The sequence below is a fragment of the Pecten maximus genome, chromosome 11 (assembly GCF_902652985.1).
Source record: "Pecten maximus chromosome 11, xPecMax1.1, whole genome shotgun sequence".
NCBI classification, from domain to species: domain Eukaryota; kingdom Metazoa; phylum Mollusca; class Bivalvia; order Pectinida; family Pectinidae; genus Pecten; species Pecten maximus.
In genome coordinates this window covers 36,154,776-36,167,235 of record NC_047025.1, presented here as the reverse complement: position 1 = coordinate 36,167,235, position 12,460 = coordinate 36,154,776, and positions in this window count along the sequence as shown.

The following is a 12,460-nucleotide window of genomic DNA, read 5'->3' as shown; positions in this document are numbered from 1 at the left end:
GTGGTGACGGATTAAATAACATTGAATGGTTGTACGACAGTATTAGTGGTGACGGATTAAATAACAGTTAATGGTGGTAGAACAGTATTAGTGGTGACGGATTAAATAACATTGAATGTTGGTAGAACAGTATTAGTGGTGACGGATTAAATAACATTGAATGGTGGTACGACAGTATTAGTGGTGACGGATTAAATAACATTGAATGGTGGTACGACAGTATTAGTGGTGACGGATTAAATAACAGTTAATGGTGGTACGGACAGTATTAGTGGTGACGGATTAAATACAGTTAATGGTGGTAAGAACCGTATTAGTGGTGGACGGATTATAAATAACAGTTTAATGGTGGTTACGGCAGTATTAGTGGTGACGGATTAAATACATTGAACTGGTAGGTACTGACAGTATTAGTGGTGACGGTATTAAATTAACATTGACATGGTCGTACGACAGTATAGTGGTGACGGATTAAATAACATTGAATGGTGGTACGACAGTATTCGGTTGGTGACGGATTAAATAACATTGAATGGTCGTACGACAGTATTAGTGGTGACGGATTAAATAACAGTTGAATGGTGGTACGACAGTATTAGTGGTGACGGATTAAATAACATTGAATGGTGGTACGACAGTATTAGTGGTGACGGATTAAATAACATTGAATGGTCGTACGACAGTATTAGTGGTGACGGATTAAATAACAGTTGAATGGTGGTACGACAGTATTAGTGGTGACGGATTAAATAACAGTTAATGGTGGTACGACAGTATTAGTGGTGACGGATTAAATAACATTGAATGGTGGTACGACAGTATTAGTGGTGACGGATTAAATAACAGTTAATGGTGGTACGACAGTATTAGTGGTGACGGATTAAATAACATTGAATGGTGGTACGACAGTATTAGTGGTGACGGATTAAATAACAGTTAATGGTCGTACGACAGTATTAGTGGTGACGGATTAAATAACAGTTAATGGTGGTACGACAGTATTAGTGGTGACGGATTAAATAACATTGAATGGTGGTACGACAGTATTAGTGGTGACGGATTAAATAACAGTTAATGGTGGTACGACAGTATTAGTGGTGACGGATTAAATAACATTGAATGGTGGTACGACAGTATTAGTGGTGACGGATTAAATAACATTGAATGGTGGTACGACAGTATTAGTGGTGACGGATTAAATAACAGTTAATGGTGGTACGACAGTATTAGTGGTGACGGATTAAATAACAGTTGAATGGTGGTACGACAGTATTAGTGGTGACGGATTAAATAACAGTTAATGGTGGTACGACAGTATTAGTGGTGACGGATTAAATAACAGTTGAATGGTGGTACGACAGTATTAGTGGTGACGGATTAAATAACATTGAATGGTGGTACGACAGTATTAGTGGTGACGGATTAAATAACATTGAATGGTGGTACGACAGTATTAGTGGTGACGGATTAAATAACATTGAATGGTGGTACGACAGTATTAGTGGTGACGGATTAAATAACATTGAATGGTGGTACGACAGTATTAGTGGTGACGGATTAAATAACAATTGATGGTGGTATAACAGTATTAGTGGTGACGGATTAAATAACAGTTAATGGTGGTACGACAGTATTAGTGGTGACGATTAAATAACATTGAATGGTGGTACGACAGTATTAGTGATGACGGATTAAATAACATTTAATGGTGGTACGACAGTATTAGTGGTGACGGATTAAATAACATTGAATGGTGGTACGGCAGTATTAGTGGTGACGGATTAAATAACATTTAATGGTGGTATAACAGTATTAATGGTGACGGATTAAATAACAGTTAATGATGGTACGACAGTATTAGTGGTGACGATTAAATGACATTGAATAGTGGTACGACAGTATTAGTGGTGACGGATTAAATAACATTGAATGGTGGTACGACAGTATTAGTGGTGACGATTAAATAACATTGAATGGTGGTACGACAGTATTAGTGGTGACGGATTAAATAACATTGAATGATCGTACGACAGTATTAGTGGTGACGGATTAAATAACATTGAATGGTGGTACGACAGTATTAGTGGTGACGGATTAAATAACAGTTAATGGTGGTATAACAGTATTAGCGGTGACGGATTAAATAACAGTGAATGGGTACGACAGTATTAGTGGTGACGGATTAAATAACATTGAATGGTGGTACGACAGTATTAGTGGTGACGGATTAAATAACAGTTAATGGTGGTATAACAGTATTAGTGGTGACGGATTAAATAACAGTTAATGGTCGTACGACAGTATTAGTGGTGACGGATTAAATAACAGTTAATGGTGGTATAACAGTATTAGTGGTGACGGATTAAATAACAGTTAATGGTGGTATAACAGTATTAGTGGTGACGGATTAAATAACAGTTAATGGTGGTACGACAGTATTAGTGGTGACGGATTAAATAACATTGAATGGTGGTACGACAGTATTAGTGGTGACGGATTAAATAACAGTTAATGGTGGTATAACAGTATTAGTGGTGACGGATTAAATAACAGTTAATGGTGGTACGACAGTATTAGTGGTGACGGATTAAATAACATTGAATGGTGGTACGACAGTATTAGTGGTGACGGATTAAATAAGTTAATGGTGGTATGACAGTATTAGTGGTGACGGATTAAACATCCTTGCTCAGGGGTATGACCAGATACCGTAGTAAAGTTATCGTGTTTGATAGATTCGTTAAAAATGTTCGTCTTTCTAAACAACATTACAAGAAAGAGTATATAGATATGTTGGCATTTGACTGATTTCTAAATATGTTGGCATGGATTACCACAATGATATGTTCCTAATTTTTAATGGCAAAAAAATGATATATCATACCTTTAGTAAATAAAGGTTTTTGTTTCCTCCATTATGGCCGAGATGTGTGGACTACACACTGAATGTTGAATTTCCAACACATCCGTCAGATAGCATGGTAAGATAAAGATGATCGTTGTTCAGAATTGTGGCAACGTTTTACTGTTCATGAAAAATGCATTTACCAACATTAATAAATCAAATAATCGATGCACATACATAAATGGATATAAAACATTTGCTTGCACCTTTTTAAATCAAAAGTTGTAGATATAGGTAGAAAGACAACACTAAATCAACATGGTTATAAACTCATCCTTTATATGTTTTTGATCTGTCATATAAATTAAACTAAATGCTATTTTTTGGAAGTTAAATTTAACTCGTTTTGCTATTGAGAATATTTAATGATATTTTCTACATTAAAAAAGATACCAAAATCCGTTATGATTTTAAGCCATATTAATAGTTGAATAGTTTAACCCGATTCCCCAGTTTAGATCTGTATTTTTTTTACATATTACACTGTAAAGAATGTTAAAGCGTTATTTTTCTTACTTCCTTGAATTCCTTAATAAAGGCCAAAAAGAAATATCCCTAAACGTTCGATTTGAGTATAATTTTTCCCTGTTATATGTATCCCACTATTCCCAAACGTTCGATTTGAGTATAATTTTTCCCTGTTATAATGTAGTTATCAACTATTACAAAAACCAATAAATGAATTATCTTGTAATTATGTAACACCTTGGGCTTGGTGTAAATTGATCGGACTAATGTTTACGTCATTTAACTCACTACGGTAATGTTTGTAATGTGATAGATTATAAATATATATTCCTAGGTGGAGAATACATGATCTGGTTCATTTAGCAGTGTTTGTGAGAACGATCTGTTTAAGGTGCCTCCTTACGTAACAATAGCTGTGTCCTGGAAACTGTCGTTTTATCACGTATTGTAATGCTACAGTATTGATGCCTTCCGCTCCCATTGTATTGATGAACATCCGACACGGAATTGTTCAGCTGTCGTGGTCAGTTCTAATTTCCAGCCTTTTTAGTGCTGTTCAAATTCATGGTAACATAAAAATAAGCAAATTCCACAAATATGATAATAATTTTTTGTTAACGCGGATCAGCTGAATTTACGACGTACATCTTGGAAAAATTGTACAGCTGTTGTGGTAACGTGTAATTTCCAATCGCAAAATATGATAATATAAATGGTAACAATAAAATGAACACAGCCCACAAATATAATCAATAATTATTTGTTATTCACAATCGGTCGATTTGACATCGGCCATTTTGGAGCATAAACCCAAGTGACACTGCGCCGTTGCGGTTAGAGTTGTCGCGGTTACCGGTTAGGATTTTCAGCTGTTGAGTTTTTGTGACAGTTTCTAGAGCGATTGTTCTTAAGTTGTCTAACTTTTGATTAATTGAGCCATAGGGGTATCTGTATATTATTTAAGATAGGACTAGATCAGTAAATTATGGACGGACTAGGTGTCGAGGAAACAAAGATATTACACTACTACCAATTAAGATACCCGCATGTGGCACGTACTAATATTATAAAACATGTGTAATTCAAGGTCACGATAAAAATGTACATCGGTACCACATTACAGAAAAAAATCTGACACGACAATACCTCATGAACTTTCGTGCCTTCTTTCGATGTGGTTTCAGCTCACACGGTAAAAATTTCAGCTGTTGCGGTTTTTAATTCTAGCTCCTATCACGCCTAAAGTTGCGGTTCGAGAATTCATTTCTCCATGAGATCTGTCGTTGTTACATATAATTATGATTTTTCGTTCATTTTCTTTTTCATCATAAAGTTGGTCTCTGACAAGGGCTATCCACGACCCCCTAGAGTCCATGTTCTCTTTTGAAACTTACTTAACCACACGGAAATGCACCTGCACGATCAATTTATTTGTCTAACATCGGGAACAAACCAACTATGAAGATACTGTAGAACAGTTTCTTCTTTTTACATTTCTACATTCCTGGCATTTTTTCTTATAAAAGACATTTTACCTGACAATTTATCACCAGAACCTGCCCACACGAATACTGTTTCGAACTTTCTCAAATATTAGATTAAACCTAACGTTTATATGGACACCTTTATTTTCCAGAAGATCATAGTCAGGCCATGTTCTTAAAAGGAAACCTAGACTGTAACACATACATACCCTCGGAGAAAGTGAGAGCGTCGGGCACCTGGACATTGCATCCGAGATACTTCTCAGCGAGATCATGCGAGCGTTCAGAAAATCTTTCTAAAATTATTAATTCCGTACTCATAATTTTCAAGGTTGATTTTGTGTAGTGAGAAAGCGTGAAGTGAACCAGCAATTGTGTTATTACGATAGAAAATAAATACAAATTCCCATAATGATGATCTGTGCTTGGTGTTCTTTGTATTACCATTATCTAGTTACGTGAGGACAAGATATTGTTCGGGGTGTTGAAGTCCGGAATCTCTAACCGTGGCAACTCTTATCAACCATAGATAAATACATATAGCTAGGCGTAGATATCTATATCTCTGCTATACCGGGGAAATAAAATATTTGTACCGTGAAAAAAAGATATAATAAAAGAGAACCATATTCCTCATTATCTTACTGATGTGATACATCTCAGGAATACAGTTAGATAGAATAAGGTGACCCATTAAACTCAGAACAGTGTCTCCTCTCATATGTCAATGCCATTTGTATTGGGGGATGATGAAGAGTAAATGTTTGAATCAGTCAATGACGGAATCATATTGGAGCGATGATTTATCAAAGGAGATTGCTAGGTATATTGTAAGTGTCCGAATGTACGACAAAAACAATCCCCGATCGTAATAATACCATTGCTGTTAATGCTAAGAACACCAAAACAGATCATCATTGTGGGAATTTGTATTTATTTTCTATCGTCAAGTTAAATATAAAACACTACAATCCATGGGTTGTCCATGAATTATCTCATGTTTCAAGTTTTATTGAAATTACTTTCTGATGTTGCTATAATTAGTAAGAGCTATGTTATTGATATAATTGAAGCAATAATAAACCAAAAGTAAACCGTAGAAAGTCCCGGCATCCAAAACGGTAAATTATTTAAGCATTGAACGGCTTTCAGTTGGCATTCATAGTCAATATGAATGCCAACTGGACAGAGGCAAATTCCATGAAGCGCGCTAGCGCTTCATGTTGAATTTGCCTCTGTCCAGTTGGAATTCATATTGACTATGAATGCCAACTGAAAGCCGTTCAATTCTTATATTTACCATCTGCGATTTTTTTATTTGTCATGCGATTTTTGTTTTGAAATTTTCAAATTAAAATTTCCCGCGCTTTCCAGTAGCTGAGATCACTTCCTGTTGGCAGTTCATAGGCTGGTGAACTCGCAACTGAATTGGTAGGGTTATATAGTGGCAGTGCCATACAATGGTAAATATAACGTCATGACGTGCTCACAGGAACATTTGGATTGCTGTTGTTCATTAACACACCTGTCTCAAAGACTACCCCGTCAATCATCATCTTTATAGTCCTCAAAAATGAAGAGCATGGTAATCTATGATATAAACACGAATTATCATTTATGATTAATACATTTTGTGCAAACAAATGACAATCGTCATGTACGTAAAATGTGCAAAAATACATCAGTAATGTATTATACGGCCATCAGTAATGTATTATAAGGCCATCAATAATGTATTATAAGGCCTTCAGTAATGTATTGTAAGGCCATCAGTAATGTATTATACGGCCATCAGTAATGTATTATAAGGCCTTCAGTAATGTATTATAAGGCCATCAGTAATGTATTATAATGCCATCAGTAATGTATTATACGGCCATTAGTAATGTATTATAAGGCCATCAGTAATGTATTGTAAGGCCATCAGTAATGTATTAGAAGGCCATCAGTAATATATTATAAGGCCATCAGTAATGTATTATAAGGCCATCAGTAATGTATTATAAGGCCATCAGTAATGTATTATAATGCCATCAGTAATGTATTATAAGGCCATCAGTAATGTATCATAAGGCCATCAGTAATGTATTAGAAGGCCATCAGTAATGTATTATAAGGCCATCAGTAATGTATTATAAGGCCATCAGTAATGTATTATAAGGCCATCAGTAATGTATTATAATGCCATCAGTAATGTATTATAAGGCCATCAGTAATGTATTATAAGGCCATCAGTAATGTATTACAAGGCCATCAGTAATGTATTACAAGGTCATCAGTAATATATTATAAGGCCATCAGTAATGTATTATAAGGCCATCAGTAATGTATTACAAGGCCATCAGTAATGTATTACAAGGTCATCAGTAATATATTATAAGGCCATCAGTAATGTATTATAAGGCCATCAGTAATGTATTACAAGGCCATCAGTAATGTATTACAAGGTCATCAGTAATATATTATAAGGCCATCAGTAATGTATTATAAGGCCATCAGTAATGTATTATAAGGCCATCAGTAATGTATTATAATGCCATCAGTAATGTATTATAAGGCCATCAGTAATGTATTATAAGGCCATCAGTAATGTATTATAAGGCCATCAGTAATGTATTATAAGGCCATCAGTAATGTATTATAAGGCCATCAGTAATGTATTATACGGCCATCAGTAATGTATTATAAGGCCATCAGTAATGTATTATAAGGCCATCAGTAATGTATTATAAGGCCATCAGCAATGTATTATAATGCCATCAGTAATGTATTATAAGACCATCAGTAATGTATTATAAGACCATCAGTAATGTATTATAATGCCATCAGTAATGTATTATACGGCCATCAGTAATGTATTATAAGGCCATCAGTAATGTATTATAATGCCACCAGTAATGTATTATACGGCCACCAGTAATGTATTATAAGGCCATCAGTAATGTATTATAAGGCCATCAGTAATGTATTATAAGGCCATCAGTAATGTATTATAATGCCATCAGTAATGTATTATAAGACCATCAGTAATGTATTATAAGGCCATCAGTAATGTATTATAAGACCATCAGTAATGTATTATAAGGCCATCAGTAATGTATTATAAGACCATCAGTAATGTATTATAAGGCCATCAGTAATGTATTATAAGGCCATCAGTAATGTATTATAAGGCCATCAGTAATGTATTATAAGGCCATCAATAATGTATTATAATGCCATCAGTAATGTATTATAAGACCATCAGTAATGTATTATAAGACCATCAGTAATGTATTATAAGACCATCAGTAATGTATTATAATGCCATCAGTAATGTATTATACGGCCATCAGTAATGTATTATAAGGCCATCAGTAATGTATTATAATGCCACCAGTAATGTATTATACGGCCATCAGTAATGTATTATAAGGCCATCAGTAATGTTTTATAAGGCCATCAGTAATGTATTATAAGGCCATCAGTAATGTATTATAAGGCCATCAGTAATGTATTATAAGACCATCAGTAATGCATTATAAGACCATCAGTAATGTATTATAAGGCCATCAGTAATGTATTATAAGGCCATCAGTAATGTATTATAAGGCCATCAGTAATGTATTATAAGGCCATCAGTAATGTATTATAAGGCCATCAGTAATGTATTATAAGGCCATCAGTAATGTATTATAAGACCATCAGTAATGTATTATAAGGCCATCAGTAATGTATTATAAGGCCATCAGTAATGTATTATCGATTAATATGGCAAGCAATCTTGTACGAATATATGAATAAAGGTACATTACCTATTTCAGAATAAGACCGAACTAAAAATATTTTCTTATATTAGGTATAATAATAATATACAATAAATAATATATGTCAACCATTCTTTTTATTGCATATGTGGATTATAATCTAAATTCTTTAAGATCAATTCCATCTGAAAATTGGGTCATTGGACATCCTAGGAAAATAAATTGATAAATATTCAGGCATGGGATGCAGATATGTATTAATATAATTCAATATCTGAAACGGACGCAATAATACACTGTAAACCATCACGAATATTTTCTGCTTCAGGACAACGTAAGATCACAAGGGATACAATATCTGTGTAGAAGTAGCCACAATGATGGCATAAGAGTTGCATGTTGCCTACACGTGTAGATACAATCAATTTCATTATATACCCGATATTGTCAGACAATTTGGACGACACAACCATCATAAACAACAGACAATACATTATAATAAACAACAGACAATATATTATAATAAACAACAGATAATACATTGTCATAAACAACATACCAAACAGTATCATAAACAACATACCAAACAGTAGCATAAACAGGTAATACACTCTCATAAACAACAGGCAATCATTAACTGTGTGATTACCGTAAACAACAGACAATAAATGATATCATAAACAACAGACAATACATTAACATAAACAACTGACGATACATTAACATAAACAATAGACAATACACTCTCATAAACAACAGGCAATCACTAACTGTGTGATTAACATAAACAACATACAATAAATGATATCATAAACAACAGACAATACATTAACATAAACAACAGACAATACACTCTCATAAACAACATGCGATACATAGAGGTTACACAACGAGTGGTTGTTGGATATGGAATTTATTTCACACGAGTACGTTATTTTTTAAAAGTTACAAAAGACACGAGCTTTAGCGAGTGTTTTTTGCAACTTTTAAAAAATAACTTACGAGTGTGAAATAAATTCCATATCCAACAATTTCGAGTCGTGTGACCTGTTTCTACCACAATAATATCGGCTTGAATCAAAGGGAAACGTGGCCAAGTATAATTTCGCGTATGCAAATAAAGTGTACCGGTGACGTCCGGGACCCGGTGATGTGACGTCATTAGATTATTGATGACGTCAATAACAATTGCAGCTTGGGTCAAAGTTCACCGTGTTAGCCAATCGAAATGCGTACAGAGTTTATACCACGTGTGGTATAAACAGATTGTTAATCAACAGCTGTAATGATTAACTGATGGTCTGAGAGTTGAATAACACGGCGTATTGTGGTAGAAATTATCATAAACAACATGCAAAACATTATAACATAAACAACAGACAATACACTCTCATAAACAATAGACAATACGTTAACTGTGTGATTAACATAAACAACAGGCAATACATTATAACATAAACAGACAATACACTCTCATAAACAATAGACAATACGTTAACTGTGTGATTAACATAAACAACAGACAATACATTATATCATAAACAACAGACAATACATTAATATAAACAACATAATGAAATATTAAAAATCACCCTTTAATTTGTCTATCGATATTTTGCCACTATCCGTTTTGTATTTCCACTCAGTTACACGTATTTCTTATTAAACTATCAAAGTATTTTCCAACGTCCATAATAAAGCGTATCACCGTTTGATTATTTCAAATTCATATCATATTGTGTCAAAATAAAATTGCTTGTCTCTGGTCACGTGAACAGTAGACATAGTTATGCGAATCATTGTATGTTGTATAACAAGTTTAGCTGCGTCACAGAAATCACGGGAATCTCCTCACGGCAGACGTCATCAACGTTATACAAGGACATACCTGTATCTATTTATATCCTTGTGAAGACACCTGCAGGGCATGTTGGTTATAAAACATTGATATTAAGCTATTCAGCAAACTCGTACTAGGAGAGGTGAATTTTTTGGACTTAAATATATTTATGAAACATATAGTATTTCCACTAATCGGCGACGTTTTCTAGGATTCCGAATAAATACACATGAATGGAATGATAAACAACCTACGCCCATCACGTCAGCAGACCCCCTCCCCCAACACACCGCCTTCTTACCAATTAATGCCCTCTCAATTTCTACATCAACTTACAAAATAAAAATGTCCATAAACTCTTCAAAATCAATTATGAAAAAATTCACAGCGTAGAATAGATACCAATACTAATACTTATCAACGAAGGGAAACAATTATTATCAACTTCAGTGGGGAACAATACTATGGGAAACAATTATTATTAACTACTGAGGGAAATAATGATTATTATTTACTGTGGGAAATAATGATTATCAACTTCAGTGGGGAACAATACTGTGGAAAACAATGATTATCAAATATTGTGAGAAATAATGATTATTAACTACTGAGGGAAACAATGATTATTAACTACTATTGGAAACAATTAAGCTGGTTATAAGGGGGATTAATCAATTATTTTATTTCCAAGAAAAGGGATGATGAGGAAAATGATTTAACAGAGAGTCTAGGAGACATGTGAAATAATATGTATCTAACCAATTACTATTATTATTGTCTTTATTTCCTCAAAAACGAAGAGCATGACATATGATAAAGATTAATGGACATAGAATATATATATATACACTTGATAAACATAAATAGTATAATTATTAGTTTAAGTTTAATAATGAACAAAATTATAGATTATTTTGAAAAAAAACTAGTTTTGAATATCATGGCACAGGTCAAGCGTACACTTTATATGATATGTTGTATTTAGCTTGAACTGGTCTAGTATATATGTTTCCAATGGATAGGCTATAGGGCCTCCCAATAAAATGTGAACTAATTTGTATTCTGACAATGAATGCAAATATGAAATAAATTCAACATCTGAAATAGATACGATTGCACACCACTATTTGTCACGGATAGATTCTGTTAGTGAACACTTTAAAATTACATGGTTCACAATATCAGTATAAAATATCCACAATAATTACATAAGGATTTTGAATTTACGTTTCTGGAAACGAAAATTTTGACGATATAACTTATATTGAGGAGACAGTTTTGGTAATGCAGTGCTAGTTTCCATAGATAATGTGGATTTAGTGAGCCGTGCTGTAATGAAAATCTTGAAAAATCTACATCCTCAGACATTCTCTGAGACCAAGCCACTGTTTCATAATTAGTAACAGATTTATAAACAATTTTCTGCCAATATACTTTGTTAGGAATTGTACCATCCTGTATTAACAATTCAAAAAACCAAAATGATTGATACTTTTTAAGTATTCTAACCATATCTGGTATATAACCTTTTGAACACATTCGTCCATTTCATACAAAAAACAATTATTAAGATAAAAAAGATACTAGTTAAATTACTTCTTTTCATTCTACCCACCCTACCTAGAAACAAAAGATTTTTTTTATATCTATGTAGGCTTCAATAGATGTCCATCAAAGCAAGGAGGTACACATATCTGTTCTTGTTCTTTTATCAAGACCCTGGATTGACTTTACAATAAAACGTTGGGTTGTTTCTAACATCAATATCTCAGTATTTAAAGTATCCAGATTTCGCATCCGTAGAGTACAGTGGGTTAAGAGCACAGTGATGGGCGTCAGAGCGTAACAAGGCCATAGTACCACTTTTTAATTGATTACAAGACTGTTTTGTCCTTTCAATGGAATTATGTCTAGAATTTAACAGGATGCCAAGATGAATAATTTCAGTGACAACTGGTAATACATTATTATACAGATAAACAATCAATCTACAATTCTTTTGTTTAAAAATAAGACA